The following is a 12,309-nucleotide window of genomic DNA, read 5'->3' as shown; positions in this document are numbered from 1 at the left end:
CTCTCTCTGAGACATCCACCCTGCAAGAAAGAGCGCTATCGCAGGTCCTTCATCCCATCTGCTATAAGACTTTACAACATCAGCATCACTGGCTGATGTTAACATAAACTGGACTATATCATTACCACCCCAAACCATAACAATTTGCACTGACATTCTTGCACTGCACATCTCTGCACTTTTAAACTTTATTTTTATTTTTTCTGTTAAAAAATTTTGCCACCCTTGTATATATTGTAAATAAAACTGCTGTAACAATGTAAATTTCCCCTGGAGTGGGGAGAAATAAAGAACTTTATCTTATCTTTATCTTTATCTCAGGGTGAATCTCTACCTGATAAAAGTTGTTATTTTGATGTTTTTCCTCTAAATTTAGCATCTTCCTGCAGGTTTCAGGATGAATCTCTACTTGATAATAGTTATAATTCTGATGTTTTTCCTCTAAATTTAACATCTTCCTGCAGGTTTTGGTGTAATTTCTCATTTTTTCCTCTACATTTATCATCTATCTGCAGGTTTCAGGGCTCTCAGGGTGAATCTCTACCAGATAAATGTTATAATTCTGATGTTTTTCCTCTAAACTTGATGTCTTCCTGCAGGTTTTGGTTTAATTTCTCAGTTTTTCCTCTAAATTTAATGTCTTCCTGCAGGTTTCAGTGCTCTCGGGATGAATCTCTACCTGATAAATGTTACAATTCAGATGTTTTTCCTCTAAATTTTGTATCTTCCTGCAGGTTTTGGTGTAATTTCTCAGTTTTTCCTCTAAATTTATCATCTTGCTGCAGGTTTCAGGGCTCTCAGGGTGAATCTCTACCAGATAAATGTTATAATTCTGATGTTTTTCCTCTAAACTTGATGTCTTCCTGCAGGTTTTGGTTTAATTTTTCAGTTTTTCCTCTAAATTTAATGTCTTCCTGCAGGTTTCAGGGCTCTCGGGATGAATCTCTGCCCGATAAATGTCATAATTCTGATCATTTTTCTCTAAATTTAGCATCTTTCTGCAGGTTTCAGGATGAATCTCTGCCTGATAAATGTCATAATTCTGATGTTTTTCCTCTAAATTTAGCATCTTCCTGCAGGTTTTGGTGTAATTTCTCAGTTTTTCCTCCAAATTTATCATCTTGCTGCAGGTTTCAGGGCTCTCGGGATAAATCTCTACCTGATAAACATTGTTATTTTGATGTTTTTCCTCTAAATTTATCATCTTCCTGCAGTTTTCAGGGCTCTCTCTGAGACATCCACCCTGCAAGAAAGAGCGCTATCGCAGGTCCTTCATCCCATCTGCTATAAGACTTTACAACATCAGCATCACTGGCTGATGTTAACATAAACTGGACTATATCATTACCACCCCAAACCATAAAATTTGCACTGACATTCTTGCACTGCACATCTCTGCACTTTTAAACTTTATTTTTATTTTTTCTGTTAAAAAATTTTGCCACCCTTGTATATATTGTAAATAAAACTGCTGTAACAATGTAAATTTCCCCTGGAGTGGGGAGAAATAAAGAACTTTATCTTATCTTTATCTTTATCTCAGGGTGAATCTCTACCTGATAAAAGTTGTTATTTTGATGTTTTTCCTTTAAATTTAGCATCTTCCTGCAGGTTTCAGGGTGAATCTCTGCCTGATTAATGTTATAATTCTGATATTTTTCTTATAAATTTAACATCTTCCTGCAGGTTTTGTCTAATTTTGATGTTTTCTCTCTAAATTTAGCGTCTTTCTGCAGGTTTCAGGGCTCTCGGGATGAATCTCTGCCTGATAAATATTATAATTTTGATGTTTTTCCTCTAAATTTATCATCTTCCTGCAGGTTTCAGGGCTCTCAGGGTGAATCTCTGCCTGATAAATGTTATAATTCTGATGTTTTTCCTCTAAATTTAGCATCTTCCTGCAGGTTTCAGGGCTCTCTGGATGAATCTCTGCCTGATAAACGTTGTTATTTTGATGTTTTTCCTCTAAACTTGATGTCTTCCTGCAGGTTTTTGTGTAATTTCTCAATTTTTCCTCTAAATTTAGCATCTTCCTGCAGGTTTCAGGGCTCTCAGGATGAATCTCTTCCTGATAAATGTTGTTATTTTCATGTTTTTCCTCTAAATTTAGCATCTTTCTGCAGGTTTCAAGGCTCTCAGGATGAATCTCTACTTGATAAATGTTATAATTCTGATGTTTTTCCTTTAAATTTATCATCTTTCTGCAGGTTTCAGGGCTCTCAGGGTGAATCGCTACCTGATAAAATTTGTTATTTTCATTTTTTTCCTCTAAATTTAGCATCTTCTTGCAGTTTTCAGGGCTCTCTGGATGAATGTCTACCTTATGAAAGTTATTTTGATGTTTTTCCTCTAAACTTGATGTCTTCCTGCAGGCTTTGGTGTAATTTCTCAGTTTTTCCTCTAAATTTAGCATCTTTCTGCAGTTTTCAGGGCTCTCAGGACGAATCTCTGCCTGATAAAAGTTGTTATTTTGATGTTTTTCCTCTAAATTTAGCATCTTCCTGCAGGTTTTGGTGTAATTTCTCATTTTTTCCTCTACATTTATCATCTATCTGCAGGTTTCAGGATGAATCTCTACCTGATAAATGTTATAATTCTGGTTTTTGTCCTCTAAATTTAACATCTTCCTGCAGGTTTTGGTGTAATTTCTCATTTTTTCCTCTACATTTATCATCTATCTGCAGGTTTCAGGATGAATCTCTACCTGATAAATGTTATAATTCTGATGTTTGTTCTCTAAATTTAGCATCTTCCTGCAGGTTTTGGTGGAATTTCTCATTTTTTCCTCTAAATTTATCATCTTTCTGCAGGTTTCAGGATGAATGTCTACCTGATAAATGTCGTAATTCTGATGTTTTTCCTCTAAACTTGACGTCTTCCTGCAGGTTTTAAGTGTAATTTCTCAATTTTTCCTCTAAATTTAGCATCTTCCTGCAGGTTTCAGGGTGAATCTCTGCCTGATAAATGTTTTAATTCTGATGTTTTCCTCTAAATTTAAAGTCTTTCTGCAGGTTTCAGGATGAATCTCTACCTGATAAATGTTATTATTTTGATGTTTTCTCTCTAAATTTAGCATCTTTCTGCAGGTTTCAGGGCTTTCAGGGTGAATCTCTGCCTGATAAATGTTATAATTCTGATGTTTTTCCTCTAAATTTAGCATCTTTCTGCAGGTTTCAGGGCTCTCAGGGTGAATCTCTACCAGATAAATGTTATAATTCTGATGTTTTCCTCTAAACTTGATGTCTTCCTGCAGGTTTTGGTTTAATTTCTCAGTTTTTCCTCTAAATTGAATGTCTTCCTGCAGGTTTCAGGGCTCTCAGGATGAATCTCTGCCCGATAAATATCATAATTCTGATGATTTTTCTCTAAATTTAGCATCTTTCTGCAGGTTTCAGGATGAATCTCTGCCTGATAAATGTTATAATTCTGATGTTTTTTCTCTCAACTTGATGTCTTCCTGCAGGTTTTGGTGTAATTTCTCAGTTTTTCCTCTAAATTTAACGTCTTTCTGCAGGTTTCAGGATGAATCTCTGCCTGATAAATGTTATAATTTTGATGTTTTTCCTCTAAATTTAGCATCTTCCTGCATGTTTTGGTGTAATTTCTCAGTTTTTCCTCTAAATTTAACGTCTTTCTGCAGGTTTCAGGATGAATCTCTACCTGATAAATGTTATTATTTTGATGTTTTCTTCTAAATTTAGCATCTTTCTGCAGGTTTCAGGGTGAATCTCTACCTGACAAAAGTAGTTATTTTGATGTTTTTCCTCTAAATTTAGCATCTTCCTGCAGGTTTTGGTGTAATTTCTCAGTTTTTCCTCTAAATTTAACATCTTCCTGCAGGTTTTGGTGTAATTTCTCATTTTTTCCTCTACATTTATCATCTATCTGCAGGTTTCAGGGTGAATCTCTACCTGATAAATGTTATAATTCTGATGTTTGTCCTCTAAATTTAGCATCTTCCTGCAGGTTTTGGTGTAATTTCTCATTTTTTCCTCTACATTTATCATCTATCTGCAGGTTTCAGGATGAATCTCTACCTGATAAATGTTATTATTTTGATGTTTTCTTCTAAATTTAGCATCTTCCTGCAGGTTTGGGTGTAATTTTGATGTTTTTCCTCTAAATTTATCATCTTCCTGCAGGTTTCAGGGCTCTCAGGATGAATGTCTGCCCGATAAATATCATAATTCTGATCATTTTTCTCTAAATTTAGCATCTTCCTGCAGGTTTCAGGGTGAATCTCTGCCTGATAAATGTTTTAATTCTGATGTTTTCCTCTAAATTTAACGTCTTTCTGCAGGTTTCAGGATGAATCTCTACCTGATAAATGTTATTATTTTGATGTTTTCTTCTAAATTTAGCATCTTCCTGCAGGTTTGGGTCTAATTTTGATGTTTTCTTCTAAATTTAGCATCTTTCTGCAGGTTTCAGGGTGAATCTCTACCTGACAAAAGTAGTTATTTTGATGTTTTTCCTCTAAATTTAGCATCTTCCTGCAGGTTTTGGTGTAATTTCTCAGTTTTTCCTCTAAATTTAACATCTTCCTGCAGGTTTTGGTGTAATTTCTCATTTTTTCCTCTAAATTTAACATCTTCCTGCAGGTTTTGGTGTAATTTCTCATTTTTTCCTCTAAATTTAACATCTTCCTGCAGGTTTTGGTGTAATTTCTCATTTTTTCCTCTACATTTATCATCTATCTGCAGGTTTCAGGATGAATCTCTACCTGATAAATGTCGTAATTCTGATGTTTTTCCTCTAAACTTGACGTCTTCCTGCAGGTTTTAAGTGTAATTTCTCAATTTTTCCTCTAAATTTAGCATCTTCCTGCAGGTTTCAGGGTGAATCTCTGCCTGATAAATGCTTTAATTCTGATGTTTTCCTCTAAATTTAACGTCTTTCTGCAGGTTTCAGGATGAATCTCTACCTGATAAATGTTATAATTCTGATGTTTGTCCTCTAAATTTAGCATCTTCCTGCAGGTTTTAAGTGTAATTTCTCATTTTTTCCTCTAAATTTATCATCTTTCTGCAGGTTTCAGGATGAATCTCTACCTGATAAATGTTATTATTTTGATGTTTTCTCTCTAAATTTATCATCTTTCTGCAGGTTTCAGGGCTCTCAGGATGAATCTCTACCTGATAGATGTTATAATTCTGATGTTTTTCCTCTAAACTTGATTTCTTCGTGCAGGTTTTGTTGTAATTTCTCAGTTTTTCCTTTAAATTTAACGTCTTTCTGCAGGTTTCAGGGCTCTCAGGATGAATCTCTTCCGGATAAATGTTATAATTCTGATGTTTTTCCTCTAAATTTAGCATCTTCCTGCAGGTTTTGGTGTAATTTCTCAGTTTTTCCTCTACATTTATCATCTATCTGCAGGTTTCAGGGTGAATCTCTACCTGATAAATGTTATAATTCTGATGTTTTCCTCTAAATTTAGCATCTTCCTGCAGGTTTCAGGATGAATCTCTACCTGATAAATGTTATTATTTTGATGTTTTCTCTCTAAATTTATCATCTTTCTGCAGGTTTCAGGGCTCTCAGGGTGAATCTCTACCTGATAAACGTTATAATTCTGCTGTTTTTCCTCTAAACTTGATTTCTTCCTGCAGGTTTTGTTGTAATTTCTCAGTTTTTCCTTTAAATTTAACGTCTTTCTGCAGGTTTCAGGGCTCTCGGGATTAATCTCTTCCGGATAAATGTTATAATTTTGATGTTTTTCCTCTAAATTTATCATCTTTCTGCAGGTTTCAGGGCTCTCAGGGTGAATCTCTACCTGATAAAAGTTGTTATTTTCATGTTTTTCCTCTAAATTTAGCATCTTCTTGCAGTTTTCAGGGCTCTCTGGATGAATGTCTACCTTATAAAAGTTATTTTGATGTTTTTCCTCTAAACTTGATGTCTTCCTGCAGGCTTTGGTGTAATTTCTCAGTTTTTCCTCTAAATTTAGCATCTTCCTGCAGGCTTTGGTGTAATTTCTCAGTTTTTCCTCTAAATTTAGCATCTTCCTTCAGGTTTTGGTGTAATTTCTCAGTTTTTCCTCTACATTTATCATCTTTCTGCAGGTTTCAGGATGAATCTCTACCTGATAAAAGTTGTTATTTTGATGTTTTTCCTCTAAATTTTGCATCTTCCTGCAGGCTTTGGTGTAATTTCTCAGTTTTTCCTCTACATTTATCATCTTTCTGCAGGTTTCAGGGCTCTCAGGATGAATGTCTGCCCGATAAATATCATAATTCTGATCATTTTTCTCTAAATTTAGCATCTTTCTGCAGGTTTCAGGATGAATCTCTACCTGATAAATGTTATTATTTTGATGTTTTCTTCTAAATTTAGCATCTTTCTGCAGGTTTCAGGGTGAATCTCTACCTGACAAAAGTAGTTATTTTGATGTTTTTCCTCTAAATTTAGCATCTTCCTGCAGGTTTTGGTGTAATTTCTCAGTTTTTCCTCTAAATTTAACATCTTCCTGCAGGTTTTGGTGTAATTTCTCATTTTTTCCTCTACATTTATCATCTATCTGCAGGTTTCAGGATGAATCTCTACCTGATAAATGTTATAATTCTGATGTTTGTCCTCTAAATTTAGCATCTTCCTTCAGGTTTTGGTGGAATTTCTCATTTTTTCCTCTAAATTTATCATCTTTCTGCAGGTTTCAGGATGAATCTCTACCTGATAAATGTCGTAATTCTGATGTTTTTCCTCTAAACTTGACGTCTTCCTGCAGGTTTTAAGTGTAATTTCTCAATTTTTCCTCTAAATTTAGCATCTTCCTGCAGGTTTCAGGGTGAATCTCTGCCTGATAAATGCTTTAATTCTGATGTTTTCCTCTAAATTTAACGTCTTTCTGCAGGTTTCAGGATGAATCTCTACCTGATAAATGTTATTATTTTGATGTTTTCTCTCTAAATTTATCATCTTCCTGCAGGTTTCAGGGCTTTCAGGGTGAATCTCTGCCTGATAAATGTTATAATTCTGATGTTTTTACTCTAAATTTTGCATCTTTCTGCAGGTTTCAGGGCTCTCAGGGTGAATCTCTACCAGATAAATGTTATAATTCTGATGTTTTTCCTCTAAATTTAGCATCTTCCTGCAGGTTTTGGTTTAATTTCTCAGTTTTTCCTCTAAATTTAATGTCTTCCTGCAGGTTTCAGGATGAATCTCTACCTGATAAATGTTATTATTTTGATGTTTTCTTCTAAATTTAGCATCTTTCTGCAGGTTTGGGTCTAATTTTGATGTTTTCTCTCTAAATTTAGCATCTTTCTGCAGGTTTCAGGGCATTCAGTGTGATTCTCTGCCTGATAAATGTTATAATTATGTTTTTCCTCTACACTTGATGTCTTCCTGCCAGTTTTGGTGTAATTTCTCAGTTTTTCCTCTAAATTTATCATCTTCCTGCAGGTTTCAGGGCTCTCAGGATGAATCTCTACCAGATAAATGTTATAATTCTGATGTTTTTCCTCTAAACTTGATGTCTTCCTGCAGGTTTTGGTTTAATTTTTCAGTTTTTCCTCTAAATTTAATGTCTTCCTGCAGGTTTCAGGGCTCTCGGGATGAATCTCTGCCCGATAAATGTCATAATTCTGATCATTTTTCTCTAAATTTAGCATCTTTCTGCAGGTTTCAGGATGAATCTCTGCCTGATAAATGTCATAATTCTGATGTTTTTCCTCTAAATTTAGCATCTTCCTGCAGGTTTTGGTGTAATTTCTCAGTTTTTCCTCCAAATTTATCATCTTGCTGCAGGTTTCAGGGCCCTCAGGGTGAATTTCTGCCCGATAAATGTTATAATTCTGATATTTTTCTTTTAAATTTAACATCTTTCTGCAGGTTTCAGGGTGAATCTCTGGGTGAATCTCTACCTGATAAAAGTTGTTATTTTCATGTTTTTCCTCTAAATTTAGCATCTTCTTGCAGTTTTCAGGGCTCTCTGGATGAATGTCTACCTTATAAAAGTTATTTTGATGTTTTTCCTCTAAACTTGATGTCTTCCTGCAGGCTTTGGTGTAATTTCTCAGTTTTTCCTCTAAATTTAGCATCTTCCTTCAGGTTTTGGTGTAATTTCTCAGTTTTTCCTCTACATTTATCATCTTTCTTCAGGTTTCAGGGCTCTCAGGATGAATCTCTACCTGATAAATGTTATAATTCTGATGTTTTCCTCTAAATTTATCATCTTTCTGCAGGTTTCAGGATGAATCTGTACCTGATAAATGTTTTAATTCTGATGTTTTCCTCTAAATTTAACGTCTTTCTGCAGGTTTCAGGATGAATCTCTACCTGATAAATGTTATAATTCTGATGTTTTTCCTCTCAACTTGATGTCTTCCTGCAGGTTTTGGTGTAATTTCTCAGTTTTTCCTCTAAATTTAGCATCTTCCTGCAGGTTTCAGGGCTCTCAGGGTGAATCTCTGCCTGATAAACGTTGTTATTTTGATGTTTTTCCTCTAAACTTGATGTCTTCCTGCAGGTTTTTGTGTAATTTCTCAATTTTTCCTCTATATTTAGCATCTTCCTGCAGATTTCAGGGCTCTCGGGATGAATTTCTGCCCGATAAATGTTATAATTCTGACATTTTGCTCATAAATTTAACATCTTCCTGCAGGTTTTGGTCTAATTTTGATGTTTTCTCTCTAAATTTAGCGTCTTCCTGCAGGTTTCAGGGTCTCGGAATGAATCTCTACCTGATAACTTATAATTTTGATGTTTTCCTCTAAATTTAGCATCTTCCTGCAGGTTTTGGTGTAATTTCTCAGTTTTTCCTCTAAATTTAGCATCTTTCTGCAGGTTTCAGGGCTCTCAGGGTGAATCTCTACCTGATAAATGTTATAATTCTTATATTTTTCTTATAAATTTAACGTCTTTCTTCAGGATTCAGGGCTCCCGGGATGAATCTACCTGATAAATGTTATAATTGTGATGTTTTTCCTCTAAACTCAATGTCTTCCTGCAGCTTTTGTTGTAATTTCTTAGTTTTTCCTCTAAATTTAATGTCTTTCTTCAGGTTTCAGGGCTCTCGCGATTAATTTCTGCCCCATAAATGTTATAATTCTGATATTTTTCTTATAAATTTAGCATCTTTCTGCAGGTTTCAAATCTCTCAGGGTGAATCTCTGCCCAATAAATGTTAAAATTCTTATGTTTTTCCTCTAAATTTAGCATCTTTCTGCAGGTTTCAGGGCTCTCAGGGTGAATCTCAACCTGATAAATATTATAATTCTGATATTTTTCTCATAAATTTAACATCTTTCTGCAGGTTTCAGGGCTCTCAGGGTGAATCTCAACCTGATAAATATTATAATTCTGATATTTTTCTCATAAATTTAACATCTTTCTGCAGGTTGCAGGGCTCTCGGGATGAATCTGCCTGATAAATGTTACAATTCTGATGTTTTCCTCTAAATTTAGCATCTTCCTGCAGGTTTCAGGATGAATCTCTACCTGATAAATGAGAGAATTATAGAAGGTCTGGTTAATTTCCTGAGGTGACTGAGTATACTTTCCTGAGGGATCCTGAATTGCTGTTATGAAGGATTTTTCTTTATTGCGCTGGAGTTGGTTCGCCAGAAATTTTCCTGATTTATTATTGTGTTCGAAATCATTATATCTTAGTTGTTGTAATAAAAACTCTGTTTTCTTGGATAGGATATTATCGAGGTTTAGTTTTGCATTTTGTAGTTCGGACCATTATTGATCACTTGGGTTTATTGCATAATTCTCTGTAAGTTGTTTAATTTTTTCTTCAATTTCTTTCTCTGTTTGTAGATCTTTTTTTTTCTTGTGTGAGGAGCACGATATTATTTTACCTCTGATTACGGCCTTTCCAGTTTCCCAAAGCAAAGATGGAGATAAGTCATTAGAGTCATTGTTTTTTAGAAAGTCTGCCCACTCACTCCTTATTACTCGATCAAATTCTGGCTCTTTGAGTAGAGAGATGTTGAGGCGCCAAGTCTGAGGAGGTTTAGGGATGGAATCTGTTTGCAGGCTGAGAGATATTGGTGCGTGGTCGCTGATAATGATTGGGTGGATTTTAGTGGTAACTTTATGTGCGATAGAGTTATTTAAGAGGAAAAAGTCAATTCTTGAAAATGTTTTGTGTACCGCAGAGAGAAACGTATAGTCCCTCTTTGTAGGGTTTTTGAGTCTCCAGACGTCTTTTAGTCCAAAATCTTTCATATAATCATGTATGACTTTAACTGATTGTGACTGTTTTACATGTATTGGACTATTAGATCGATCTACTGAAGGGTTTAAAACTATGTTGACGTCACCACCGATAATAGTTGTTGAGTTAGCAGATAAGTCTGCTAAGTGAGAGAAAACAGTGTGAAAGAATGCTGGATCTTCATTATTCGGAGCATAGAGGTTTACAATAGAATATAATTTATTAAAGATTGTTACCTGGATAATAATATATCTGCCCTCTGAGTCCGTTACTGTACTGTTTAAAGTGAATGGAATTCTCTTATGGACTAGAATGGAGACCCCTCTTTGTCTGCTGTTATAACAAGATGAAAAGATAATACTATAATTCGAGTCTGATAAACATTTTTCTTCCGACTGTAGTAAATGTGTTTCTTGAAGGAGCAAAATATCTGCTTTTAATTTAGAGACATAGTCCATGATTTTAACTCTTTTTGTTTGTGAGCGTATGCCATGAACATTCCAGGTTACGATATTAAACTTGAACATACAGAGAGAAGATGTTCTGTCACTGAGTATGTAGTAATGTAATATAACATCTGTGTGTGTCCTTGTGAGCTGTCTGTTGCTGTCTGTGAGCTGTGAGTGTTGGAGAGGGATGTATACAGCAGGTCAGGATCTATATATACATGATATAATAGCACATCATTGCCTGAAAAACTATCAACAAACACATTATAAAACATACAAGCACAATAAACATGGGGGGTACATAGAGTGTGAGTGAGAGTGTGGGGGGTGAGTGTGTGAGAGGGGGAGAGAGCTAAAGGGAGACATAGAGAGGGAGAGAGAGAGAAGTAGAAGGAGGAGGGGGTTCTCCAGTGGGGAGTGTAGGTTAGGAGAGTGAGACATTTACACCTGTGAGTTTTTTTTATTTTTTGATAACACTTTCTAGCATAAATGACTAAGTGATATATTAAACGTTTAAGCCAGTTGTTTGTTTGTTTTTTTTTAAGAAGAGCCAGGGGGTATCATTTCAAAGCACGTTAACCACTGACAATATTTTTTTTTTAAAGGAAGTAACGGGATCCGACCTGGTCAAAACAAACAATATATTTGTGTGATTTGTGTCTTCCCAAACACCCTGGCTGGTTTAATAATGGCAGAAGATACTTTTAAAGATGTCACAGAGGAAGATTAGAGTGAATTGTGGTGATTGACAGTATTTGATTTAATGACATGTTCCTAATCCACCTTAGAGTACATGTAGGCTAAATATACAAATATGGCAGCACAGTATCTTCAGAGTCCAACAGGAATATCTGTAGCTGTAACGTTCAAATGTGACTGTAGTCACTTCAATACATGCAATAGGTGCTCATGGCTCCCTGATAGGGCGAATAAACCATTGTTTGTTTTGACCACATCGAATCCCTTTACTTCGTTTAAAAAAAAAAAAAAAAAAAAAAATATATATATATATATATATATATATAGATAGATAGATAGATAGATAGATAGATAGATAGATAGATAGATAGATAGATAGATAGATAGATAGATAGATAGATAGATAGATAGATAGATAGATAGCCAACGGTTAAAGAGCTCTGAAATGACGGTTAGGACGTGGATGACTGAACGAGTTTTTACTGTTTTCTGAGTGACTACTTTAAACAACGTGGTCTCAGTTTGTTCCGATGTATTTTAGCAAATAAAGCTGATGTTGTGCTGCGTGTTGTTCTGATGGGAGGCTGCTGAGGGTCTGAGTGTTTCTGAGAACAAACCCGAGTTAAACCTGAAGTTCTGCTCTGGATCTGTTCCACTGAACACACAAACTAACACACAACACAGCAGTGGACCTGCTTTCATGTTGTGGGTTTTCTTGGTGAGACAATAAATAGTTTTCTGACTCGTTCTTAACCAGGAAGCCTGTGTTACGTTGTGATTATCCCCAGTTGACATGGACGTGTTTCCTGAACAATCACCAGGTGTTAAACACCTGACAGGATGACAGTGATCCATATAGATGAAGCAGAATGCTTGCAGAGCTGATCGGTAGCATAATGAGTAAAATAGTGGTTTCGTAATTTTATCGCTGGATTACGTGGTTTCGAATCCTCTCACCTACTTGAAAAATACGTGTTTTTTATTTCGGCCCGCATATTT

The 12,309-nt window shown here is 35.3% G+C and overlaps 1 protein-coding gene across 5 annotated transcripts in view; it reads right to left on the bottom strand.

Annotated features, from left to right (window-relative positions):
- klc3 (kinesin light chain 3) overlaps positions 1-12,309 on the bottom strand; it is a 248,905-nt gene that overhangs the window by 183,878 nt on the left and 52,718 nt on the right. The gene's annotated exons all lie outside the window — the stretch shown is intronic.

The sequence above is a fragment of the Amphiprion ocellaris genome, chromosome 7 (assembly GCF_022539595.1).
Source record: "Amphiprion ocellaris isolate individual 3 ecotype Okinawa chromosome 7, ASM2253959v1, whole genome shotgun sequence".
NCBI classification, from domain to species: domain Eukaryota; kingdom Metazoa; phylum Chordata; class Actinopteri; family Pomacentridae; genus Amphiprion; species Amphiprion ocellaris.
Note: the sequence above shows the minus strand (reverse complement) of the source record. Positions and strands in the feature narration are given on the sequence as shown.